This window comes from Lithobates pipiens, unplaced genomic scaffold (genome assembly GCF_037356315.1).
Source record: "Lithobates pipiens isolate NorthernLeopardFrog02 unplaced genomic scaffold, aLitPip1_a1.2 Scaffold_44, whole genome shotgun sequence".
NCBI classification, from domain to species: Eukaryota; Metazoa; Chordata; class Amphibia; order Anura; family Ranidae; genus Lithobates; species Lithobates pipiens.
Window position 1 is genome coordinate 3729907 of NW_027507870.1, and position 12637 is coordinate 3742543.

The following is a 12637-nucleotide window of genomic DNA, read 5'->3' on the forward strand; positions in this document are numbered from 1 at the left end:
TCAGCCCACACACAATCGGATTTTCGGACAATATAATCCGATCAGACCTTTTCCATCGGAATTTCCGACCATGTGTAAAAGGCATAACAGTTGCATCACACACCACAATACTGCCCTGTCACCCAGTGAGAGGTAATAATGTGCTGTAACCTCTAGCAAACAATCAGTGAGCAGTAATAATGTGCAGTAACCTCTAGCAACCAATCAGTGAGTGATAAACAGTAACCTATAGCAACAGAAAGAAGAAAGAAATGGGACTGTGTGTGAGGCAGGTCACTGAATGGATACCTTATTCAAATCATATATAATTATAATTTTTTTATTAATAACAAATCACGTTATAGAGAGTGTCAATCTGTAAATGCATGACACAATGTATTATGGTACACTTGTATGACTATATAGTTGTTATACAGAATAAGGTAAAACATAATAAGCATTACAGCCACATAAAAACATTCATCCATTCATGAAAATTCAATGAACATAATCGATTGGTCATGGTGAGCCAAACTTGTCTAGGCATCAGTTCGATGTAACACACGTTTCATGGCTCATGCCAATCATCAGGAGTAAAATGCTCTGAAATTAAAGTGGTGTTGCCACCAAAAAATAAAAAGCTGCTTAAAACTCGTTAAAAAAAAAAAAATAAATAATAATTGGCAAAAAAAAAAAATAATTGTTTTACTCACCTCTAAATACCTGTTGCTAGGGGGTCCCTCGTAGTCTGCCTTCTTCCTTGCCCGGGCTGGTGACATCACTTCCCCTCGCGCCGCACATTCACCTGGGACCTGTCACGTGTCCCAGGTGACTGTACGGCGTATCATGGCGCCCTGCGCCGCTCGCGCATGCGCAGTGGGTGCCCGGCTGTGGCTTCACCCACAGGACGCATGACGGTGCTGCGAGCGGAGCGGGGGAACGAGGGGGGGCTTCGTTCCCCCGCATCGCTGGACCCTGGGACAGGTAAGTGTCCGATTATTAAAAGTCAGCAGCTGCAGTATTTGTAGCTGCTGACTTTTATTTTTATTTTTTTTAGGGGGCACCCCAGTTTAAATCAATAATATCTATAAATATAGGATATCCTTTAAATGGAGAACAATCTCTCAAAATAAAGGTGTGTAACTTACAATACGGCACAATGGTGGTGCCCAACCTTAGGTCCAAGGTAAGACAGGGGAAAAGGATGATCATCTCCCCCGGGGCTGAGGTGAGGAGTCCCATCCAGACCAGAGAAAGCAACCAGGTGAAGACCAGGCGACCATGTCATGACCATGTGAATCTAGTGTATGCTTAACAGTCCACCCTGTTCTGCATACTCTAAGGTTGTGTTAGGTCGCATCATTATAGTAACCTATAGCAACCAATCAGTGAGCAGTAATAACGTGCAGTAACCTCTAGCAACCAATCAGTAACTGGTAATCTGCAGTAACGTCTAGCAATCAGTCATTGAGTGATAATATTGTACAGTAACCTCTAGCAACCAATGGGTGAGCGGTAATGATGTGCAGTAACCTCTAGCAACCAATCAGTGAGCGGATAATATATACAGTATTTATCTGCGTATAACACATGACGGCGTAAATAACACGCACCCCAATTTAAGAGGGAAGTTTCAGGCAAAAAATAATAATTTGTGTGCCCATCTGCAGCCTGTTCTGTGCATATCTGCAGCCTGTTCTGTGTATATCTACAGCCTGTTCTGCGCCCATATGCCCCCTCAATGCAGGTCACTATCTCTCATAGGACATCACCGAGCCGTCATCTGTTTCCTCAGCTCTCAGTCGGCAGTCACATACACAGTCCCGCCTCTACCATCGGCATTGGACCAGCTCCTGTGATAGACAGAACACTGGTCCAATGCCGGTGGCGGAGGCGGGACTGTGCGTGTGATGTGCGAGCCGAGTGAGGCCGCGTACACACGGGCGGACTGTTCGTCCAACTTTGTCCGCTGAACAGTGTTTGGGCGGACAGTCCGCTCGTGTGTGGGCTTTCAGCGGACAGTTTGACGGACAAGGTTTTTCGGAAATTCCGTAAAACTGTCCGCTGAAACCTTGTTTCAGCGAACAGTCCGCTCGTGTGTAGGCTTGTTCGTCAAACAAAGTTGCGCGCATGCTCAGAAAGGATTTTCACGCCGAAAGCTATAATGCAGTGTATAGGACGTCGTATTTTTTCAGCAAACTGTTCGTCCGTCGTGTGTGGCCATGTCCGTCCATGCTAAGTTTGAGCGGACTGTTTGCCGAAACTGTTGGACGGACAAAGTTGGGCGAACAGTCCGCGCGTGTGTACGCGGCCTTAGAGCCGAGTGGAAAGTCGAGTGGAGAGGAGATGATGGCTCGTGATTTCCGGCGGCACTCTGCCTCCTTCGAGGGTACGCTGTCGGCGTATAACACGCACCCTCGATTTTCCCCCTATTTTCAGTGGGAAAAAAAAGTGCTTGTTATACGCCGATAAATACGGTATATGTTTAACGTGATTAAAGAGTAGTTGGTTAGAGAAAATTCTAGACACTGTGAATTCATAGTTCATAGGATTTAAGGCTTTTAATATATGTAATTTATACAATTAATTTCTATCGCTTGAAATATTTTTCCCATTTTGGGCGCGAGTGGGGCCTCATGTCTAAGATTTGCCTAAAGCCTCACAAAGCCTGGAGCCGCCTCCAACCCCTCCAACCCTACTTTTAGCTCAACTATTCTAATGCCGCGTACATACGACCGGACTTTCCGGCAGACTTGGTCCGACGGTCTTCCCGACGGACTTTCGGCGGGGTTCCGGCTGACTTTCCGAACAAACGGACTCGGCCACTAAGTCCGATCATTTTGAACGTCATGACGTAAGACGGGACTAAAAAATGGAGTTCAATAGCCAGTAGCCAATAGCTGCCCTTTACGTCGTATTTGGTCAGTCGGACCAGCACACTGACGAACGGATTTCCAGAAAGGAATTGAGTCCGTCGGACAGATTGGAAACATGTTCTATTTTTAGATCCGTCTGATTTTTTTAATGAAAAAAAAGCCCACACACGCCGGGTTGTCCGTCGGACTGATTCCGTCGGGCCTAGTCTGCTGGAAAGTCCGGTCGTGTGTACGCGGTATAACTGGCCTATGGGCATGTTAAAAGATCTTGTTGCCTTTTTATCTATTTTTGCAACCTATGAAAAAGTAATGGAAAAAAAATTAGTGAGATATCCACAGCTTCTCACCTATTGTTTTCATCCTTCTTCTTATCACCGTTGTCAGGATCGCTGGTTTCATTATCTTAAAAGAATTAAAACAAAGCAGAGTTTACACAGCTCCTCCACACGTTGGTCTGTAGTTCCCCTGAAAGTCATTTTACCGGATCAACAATATTTAATAACGTTTTGTAAGCCGTCTTTCCTTTTCTCTTAAAGCCAGAAATCATAGAACAGGACAGAACATCTCAGAGAGCTCTTTGCTGATCCAGACTTTTATCGGCCTGGACTGGAGGCGAATGTCTTATAGAGTCGTGATTTGTCTACCGCTATATGTGAGAGCTTCCTTCTTCCCCTGTTAGTGGTTGTGAAGGGAGCAGCAGGCACCAGCCATGTCTTCAGCAGTCAGTGACATCATCGAGCCTCATTCACTTGCTGGCCAGGAATTTCCAGCCGTGTAAACAAAGGGGCGGGGATAGCACTGACATCACTGACCAAATATGGTCACGTCAACAGCTACAGTAGATGACATCATTTCCCAGATGTAGCCACCTGACCATATTTTGGGAATACCCCACCCTATTGTTTACATTTAGCGGACAGGACCAGAGCTGTCATTTGTTGCGATGGGATAAGACAAGCCCATCAGTTGGCGGGTTTTTTCTTTTAGCAAGTTGGTGGGAAATGTTCATCATGATTGTCCCTGGATGATGTGAGTGACAATGGATTTTCATAATGGGACTTTTTTTTATTTAAATAAAACACTTGTCAAAAGGTGTGTCTTTATTTACACATGTTTTGTGACTGTGTAGGGACACTGTGTACCCCTTTCTCTTTCACATGGAGGGGTTGGTATTTAGGGACCCCTTTATTGTTAAAGGGACTTCCAGATTCTGATAAGCCCCCCCCCCCACCCACAGACTGGGCCAGGGTTTTGGGGAGGAGGTTATTGCATTCATCATCATGGGGACAAGGTGCTTTGCTATGGGAAACACCACTGGAATGGTACCCTCCCTATATTGAGGGCATGTGGCCTGGATTCGGGAAGCAGGTTGGAAGCACGTGATTGATCCCCTACCTTTCTGGCCTCCCAGGCTACATTGTTATAAAAGGGTCTGCTATGGATTTTGTTTTTGCTGGGAGTCCCTCTTGAAATTCATACCAGACCCCCATCATCATCCCAGACCCCCATCATCATACCAGACCCCATCATCATACCAGACCTCATCATCATACCAGACCCTCATCATCATACCAGACCCTCATCATCATACCAGACCCCCATCATCATACCAGACCCCATCATCATACCAGACCCTCATCATCATCCCAGACCCCCATCATCATACCAGACCCCCATCATCATACCAAACCCCATCATCATACCAGACCCCTATCATCATACCAGACCCTCATCATCATACCAGATCCCATCATCATACCAGACCCCCATCATCATACCAGACCTCATCATCATACCAGACCCTCATCATAAAACCAGACCCCCATCATCATACCAGACCCCCATCATCATACCAGACCCTCATCATCATACCAGACCCCCATTATCATACCAGACCCCCATCATAATACCAGACCCCCATTATCATACCAAACCCCATTATCATACCAGACCCTCATCATCATACCAGACCCCCATCATCATATCAGACCTCATCATCATACCAGACCCCCATCATCATACCAGACCCCATCATCATACCAGACCTCCATCATCATACCAGACCCTCATCATCATACCAGACCTCCATCATCATACCAGACCTCCATCATCATACCAGACCCTCATCAACATACCAGACCCTCATCATCATATTAGACCTCCATCAACATGCAAGACCCTCATCATCATACCAGACCTCCATCATCATACCAGGCCCCCATCATCATACCAGACACCCATCATCATACCAGACCCTATCATCATACCAGATCCCCATCAAGATAAAGGTCTGGAAACTGTAATTTGCCAGAAATTTAACAGCATTTTTTCTTTGTAAATGTTGGTGTTTCTGTAGTAGATTGTATACATCGTACAGTAGGGCCAGGGAATCCCCAGATATTCCCGGCCTATAGCAGAATGACCGCCGGGAAGTGGTCCTGTTACCCTGACTGGGCATAATATGATGTCCAGCAGGATAACATGCCGGCGTGTGCGCCGACGGGGTCCACAGCATGCCGATCACGAGTTTGGCGTGTCAGTCTGACACCCTGCATTTCCGATCGTGGTAAGAAGCCTCTGAGACAGACTTCTTACCACGTGATCAGCTATGACCAATCACAGTTGATCATTGCGTGAACCAGAAAGTGCCAGTAAACGGCATTCCCCGGTTCGTGCTGACTTGGAGAGCCAATCGCCGGCTCTCCGTATCAGAGGGGGGATCTGTGCTGATAATCAGCACATTGATTATCAGCACAGCCCCCATCAAATGTACCCATCAGCTGCCAATTACTGCTCAGCAGCTGCCAGTCAATGCCCCATCATTAACTCCTGTCAGTGCCCAATAAAGTGCCAATGATTGGACACCACAGTGCAAATCAGTGCCCACCATATTGCCAAACAGTGTTCATAACAGTGCCAATCAGTGCCCAGCATTAACACCTGTCAATACCTGCCCAATTAGTGCTATCTATTAATGTCCATCAATGCCACCTGTCAATGCCAATCAGTACCACCTATCAGTGCCCATCGGTGCTGCATATCAGTGCCACCTATCAGTTCCAAACAATTCTATATATCAGTGCCTCCTTATCAATGCTTATCAGTGCCACCTTATCAGTGCCCATCAGTGCCGCCTCATTAGTGCCCATAAGTAAAGGAGAAAACAACATTTTATAACAGAAACAAAGAAAAAACATGGGTTTTCTAAACTTTCTGGCTTTTGTAGTTTGTTTAGCAAAAAGTAAAAACCGCAGAGGTGATCAAATACCACCAAAAGAAAGCTCTATTTGTGGGAAGAAAACAATAAAAAATTATTTTTGGTGCAGTGTAGCACGACCGTGCAATTGTCATTCAAAATGCGACAGCACTGAAAGCTGAAAATTGTCCTGGGCAGGAAGGGGGGAAGTGCCCGGCATTGAAGTGGTTAAAGGAATTTAACATTTTAATGTTTTACTTTAACCATTATTAAAATTGCTGCTCCCATCAAACATTTTTTTTTCTTAATTGCTTGGTGCATATCCCCCATGGCAGTACCCAGCCTTCCATGACTCCCATTGACTTTAATGGGGTTCAGATGTGGGCATTTGGCACTCAGTCATCAGTCAGTTCCCTGAACCCTTCTCAAGCCAAACCCAGCTATATTCATCTGATCCCTACTTCTGACTGACCTACTCCAACAAAAAACAGGCTGCTCTTTCCTTATTATAGGATAACTTCCCTCAATCTGAGAAACGAACAGTTGTTGCAAGAACCGGGGAAGGAGGCGGAGTCTCCTAAAGTGGACCTGTCAGTATCTTTACACATCTGCATGGAGACATCTCTGACAACATCAGTATCATTTTTCCAATCAATGCTCCGCCTTTTTTTTCCATCAGTAAGTCCCCCTTCCCCTGAGCTTCAGTTCAATTACTTTGCCTAGAGTGAGATGATGTCATCAGGATTTATGTGATTGTGTCATCTCTGAACCAGAACCTCAGCCCAGGATGTAGACAGTGACCTTGGATGATGCCTGAAAGAAGATGTCACCATCCTTCTAGAGAGAAAAGTAGATAAAGTCATCAGCAGGGGTAGTAATGTGACCTCTGTGAAAGGGAAAAGGGGTTCAAATCTAGTCAACAGAAAAAAAAAAAACAGCTGGTAACTCCATGAAACCTTAAACTTCTTTATTATGCCATCCCAGTGAGTAGACAGACAGTGGCAGACGCGTTTCGGCGATAAGCCTTGTTCATAGCACACCTATCGCCGAAACGCGTCTGTCACTGTCTGTCTACTCCCTGGGATGGCATAATAAAGATGTTTGAGGTTCTTGCCAGCTGTTTTTTCTTTTTTCTGTTGACTATATTGTCTTTTGGTGGATTGGAGGACACCACAGCTTGGGCACCCGGAATACAGCTTCCAGCTACATACCATGGCTCCTCTGCTCTGAGCGATGCATTGCTTCTGTTTGAGATGCCCCAAACTGTTATCCCATCTGACTGGCCACAATGTTTGCATGTGTTGAATAATAGTTCTTCAGGCACATCCAGTATATCAACCAAATGGCATCCATCTGCACATTGTCTCAACATATATTGAGCTCCAGCATGGTCTCCTACCCATGGGAGAACCCCCTCTAACATGTTTCTCCCAGTAAAGGCCCCTCAACAATTGAGGTCCTTCTGCTCACTGAGATGGTATAATAAAGAAGTTTGAGGATCATGGAGTTGGCAGCTGTTATATTTCCGTTGACTAAATTGGGGCATCTATTCCCTTTCACAGAGGTCACATTATTACCCCTGCTGATGACTTTATCTACTTTCCTCTCTAGAAGGATGGTGACATCTTCTTTTAGGCATCATCCAAGGTCTCTGTCTACCTCCTGGACTGAGGTTCTGGTTTAGAGATAAGGCAAGCATGTAAATCCTGATGACACCATCTCACTCTAGGCCTGTAGGAACTACAGTCCTCATCATGTATAGTCATGTCTGTGAATGTCAGAGTTTTACAATGCCACAATGTTTGCAGGTGCTGATTGGGATGAATAATGGTTCTTCAGACACATCGAGGACTTCAACCAAATGGCATCCATCTGCACATTGCCTCAACATATAGTGAACAGCTTGGTCTCCTACCCATGGGAGAACCCCCTCTAACATGTTTCTCCCAGTAAAGGCCCCTCAACAATTGAGGTCCTTCTGCTCACTGAGATGGTATAATAAAGAAGTTTGAGGATCATGGAGTTGCCAGCTGTTATATTTCGGTTGACTTTACTCCCTTTCACAGAGGTCACATTATTACCCCCCCTGATGACTTTATCTACTTTTCTCTCTAGAAGGATGGTGACATCTTCTTTTAGGCATCATCCAAGGTCACTGTCTACATCCTGGACTGGTTTCTGGTTTAGAGATGACGCAATTACGTAAATCCTGATGACATCATCTCACTCTAGGCCTGTAGGAACTACAGTTCTCGCCATGCCTAGTCATGTCTGTGAATGTCAGAGTTTTACAATGCCACAATGTTTGCAGGTGCTGATTGGGTTGAATAATGGTTCTTCAGGACTTCAGCTTGGTCTCATACCCATGGGAGAACCCACTCTAACATGTTTCACCCAGAAAAGGCCTCAACGATTAAGGCCCTTCTGGGCGAAACATAATAGAGGGGGTTCTCCCATGGGTAGGAGACCAAGATGAAGCCATTATTTACTAATGTAAATGTATATGGTGAGGCAGTGTGTGGATGGGGGCCATGTGGTTGTGTTACACAGATTATTGAGCATTCAAAGATAACATAAAATAATATATCTGATGCATAGTTGATTTGCGTAGTTTTGATGGTTCAGGCACTGAGGCCGTCATCCTAATTCTGGTTTCACTGCTCAGTGACCCAGAGAAAGCATGTAGCCAGTGAAGCTCCCCGGTACTTGCTCTACATTCTATTTTCTTTGTAGTCACTTACTATAGAGTGCAACAAGGATGAAGGTTAGATAGGTAGAACTGCCATTTAAAAAAAAAGGCCAAGCCATCAATGGCAGCTCTTATATTATTATTATACAGGATTTATATAGCGCCAACAGTTTGCACAGTGCTTTAGAATGTAGGGAGACAATACACCAACAGTACAATTCAAAATAAGAGGCTTAGAGAAGCCCTGATCCTGGGAGCTTACAATCTAAGAGGGAGGGGCTGGTGAAACAAAAGGTAGGGACTGTGAGGGATGAACTGATGAGGGGAGTAGAAGATTTAGCTGTTGGCTGGAGGCCACCCTGAAAAGATGGTTTTTTTGGGGATCACCTAAATGTGGACAGAGTAGGAGATAGCCGGACAGATTGGGGTATTGAGTTCCAGAGGATGGGAGAGGCTCAAGAGAAGTCCTGGAGATGAGCATGGGAGGAGGAGACAAGGGAGCTAGAGAGCAGAAGGTCTTGGGAGGAGCGGAGAGGACTGACTTATATTTCTGTCCTCGGAATTCCTGTAAAAGCCGAACTGAAAGCAAGCACATGAGAGCTGTATATGTGTGGTGTATACGTTACCTGAGAAGAATTGTTTGATTCTAATCAGCCAGTCCTGGGATTCAACCAGCTCTGTCAGAAGGAATAAATTGATTAATGATGTAATTTTTCTCCACTCAAATAAGCAATACAACTTGACTCACAATGCCGGCCTTCCCTCTCCCATGCCGGCCTTCCCTCTCCCATGCCGGCCTTCCCTCTCCCATGCCGGCCTTCCCTCTCCCATGCCGGCCTTCCCTCTCCCATGCCGGCCTTCCCTCTCCCATGCCGGCCTTCCCTCTCCCATGCCGGCCTTCCCTCTCCCATGCCGGCCTTCCCTCTCCCATGCCGGCCTTCCCTCTCCTATGCCGGCCTTCCCTCTCCCATGCCGGCCTTCCCTCTCCCATGCCGGCCTTCCCTCTCCCGTGCCGGCCTTCCCTCTCATGTGCCGGCCTTCCCTCTCCCGTGCCGGCCTTCCCTCTCCCATGCCGGCCTTCCCTCTCCCATGCAGGCCTTCGCTCTCCCATGCCGGCCTTCCCTCTCCCATGCCGGCCTTCCCTCTCCTGTGCCAGCCTTCCCTCTCCTATGCCGGCCTTCCCTCTCCTGTGCCGGCCTTCCCTCTCCCATGCCGGCCTTCCCTCTCCCATGCCGGCCTTCCCTCTCCCATGCCGGCCTTCACTCTCCCATGCCGGCCTTCCCTCTCCTATGCCGGCCTTCCCTCTCCCATGCCGGCCTTCCCTCTCCCATGCCGGCCTTCCCTCTCCCATGCCGGCCTTCCCTCTCCCATGCCGGCCTTCACTCTCCCATGCCGGCCTTCCCTCTCCTATGCTGGCCTTCTCTCTCCCATGCTGGCCTTCCCTCTTCTATGCCGGCCTTCTGTTGTGCAGAGAATTACCATCAGATAACACAAAGGCAGATAGATAATACAACTAGTTATATTCAACATTGATCAGATGGTGATAGAGAGATACAAAGTAACATTGTTTATAAACATTGATCAGACAGGAGATAGAGAGATACAAAGTAACGTTGTTTATAAACGTTGTTCAGAAAGGAGATAGCGAGTTACAAAGTAACACTGAAGAAGTAATGTTTTTTTTTTTGCCTATTAATTCCCAAGTTATTAATTAATCTAACCCAATCCAATCAAACGTTGTTTTCTTGCAGTGTTTGTTAATTGTCACATTTCACCTGTAAATAACTTTGCACTGCTTTGTAGCAGAAGTATAATTGTGATGTCATTTTTCAACAAGACGCTCTATACAATAGCATGTATGTTATATAACTATAAAAATCCAAAAGCTAAATAATAGTTAGACCGCCCGATGCAGTTGTACTGCGGCAGGTTGGCTCTCCTGTGCGAATCACCGTACATGTACAGCGGCAGGCGCAGATGCGGGTGCGCGCCACTGGTGGCGTTCTCTCACGCCCGCTGCACACTGTGGGAGCATGCCCGCGGGTCGGGGGGACTCGATGTCTGCCAGCGGCCCGCGATCGCCTAGTACAGAGTCAGAAAGGGGATCTGTCTTTGTAAACAAGCAGATTCACGTTCTGCCTAGTGACATGACAGAGATCTACTGTCCCCTGTGATCGGGAACAGCGATCTCCGTCACGTCCCAGGCAGCCCATCACCCCTACAGTTAGAACACACTGAGAGAACACACTTAACCCCTTGATCGCCCCCTAGTGTTAACCCCTTCCCTGCCTGTGTCATTTATATAGTAATCAGAGCATTTTTAAAGCACTGATCAATGTAATGATGTCACCGGTCCCCAAAAAGTGTCATTTGGGTTCAGATCTGTCCGCCGCAATGTCACAGTCCTGCTAAAAAAAATCGCAGATCGCAGCCTTTATCAGTAAAAACAATAAAAATAAAAAAATAAAAGCCCCTAAATCTATCACATAGTTTGTAGACGCGATAACTTTCATGCAAATCAATCAATATACGCCTATTGCTATTTTATTTACCAAAAATATGAAGAAGAATATATAATCGACCTAAACTGATGAATACATTTGTGTATATATATATATATATATATATATATATATATATATATATATATATAAAATTTTATATTTTTGGGGGGGGGATATGTATTATAGCAAAAAGTTTAAAAAAATTTTTTCCAAAATTGTTGGTCTTTTTTTGTTTATAGCGCAAAAAATAATAAAAAACCTCAGAGACGATCAAATACCACCAATCGAAAGCTGTATTTGTTTGTGTACAGCGTCGCACCACCGCGTAAGTGTCAGTTAAAGCGACTCTGCCCCGAATTCCAAAAAAAAAAACGGCCTGGTCATTAATGGGGGAAATCTTTCCGGTCCTTAAATGGTTAGATTGACATCAAATGTAAAAAAACAAAGATTTGCTTTTCTTTATTTTTACCTTTTTTTTGTCTAACGTTTGCATAAAAATGTAAATAACTTTTGCTGGACAAAATATTACCAAAAGGAAGTCGTGTTTATCCCAAAAAAGTTGTAATTTTATGAAAATCATGCTAAAAGTTATTGCCTAATAAACCGGAAATATATATAATATACATTTTAAAATGTACATACCTTTCAAATAATCTTTGGCTTCTGTCAACCAGTCTTGTGGTCTATGAAGTTCTGCCAGACAACATATACAGGTCAGAGATATCAGGTTTCTCCAGTGTTGTGAATCAATACAGGTCAGTTAACTAAATTCTAATATTCCAATTTCTCCATCATGCATGGTTGCCACCTGTCGGGATTCACCCGGACAGTACGGGTTTTGAATCCTGTGTCCGGGTATCAGTCTGCCTGAGCCCTGGACACAGTGCAGAGGAGTCCCCTATTATGGAGTTCCCCGTGCAGGTGTCTCCCTCCCTGCCTGCACCGCCCGGCGCTCTGGCCGAGTCTCCGGTGCTGCGTAAGTTGAGCGGTGACACATTGCAGGGCGACTGTGTGCTGTGAGGGGGGAGAGACGTCCCAGTGCTTATTCCATGCAGAAACAGCTTCGGGCTCTTAGTCACTGTGAGCCGAGCATGTGACCTGTCTGGAAAGAGGGAGGAACAGATACAGAGCCGGTGCACAGAGCCTGCCGTGCATTGCCAAGAGGACACCGACCGCTGGGTGAGTGCAGAGCCGAGGAGACACCGACCGCAGGGTGAGTGCAGAGCTGAGGGGACACCGACCGCTAGGTGAGTGCAGAGCCGAGGTGACACCGACCGCTGGGTGAGTGCAGAGCCGAGGAGACACCGACCGCAGGGTGAGTGCAGAGCCGAGGAGACACCGACTGCTGGGTGAGTGCAGAGCCGAGGAGACACCGACTGCTGGGTGAGGGCAG

The 12637-nt window shown here is 46.1% G+C and overlaps 1 long non-coding RNA gene across 1 annotated transcript; it reads right to left on the reverse strand.

Moving 5' to 3' along the window:
• Positions 1-389: 389 nt before the first annotated feature.
• LOC143956856 (uncharacterized) lies at positions 390-12088 on the reverse strand. Its single transcript, XR_013269979.1, has 4 exons — positions 11887-12088; positions 9367-9417; positions 3203-3257; positions 390-582 (listed from the first exon to the last, which is right to left on the reverse strand). It is a non-coding gene; the product is annotated as an uncharacterized LOC143956856 (long non-coding RNA).
• Between the last annotated feature and the right edge of the window lie 549 nt (positions 12089-12637).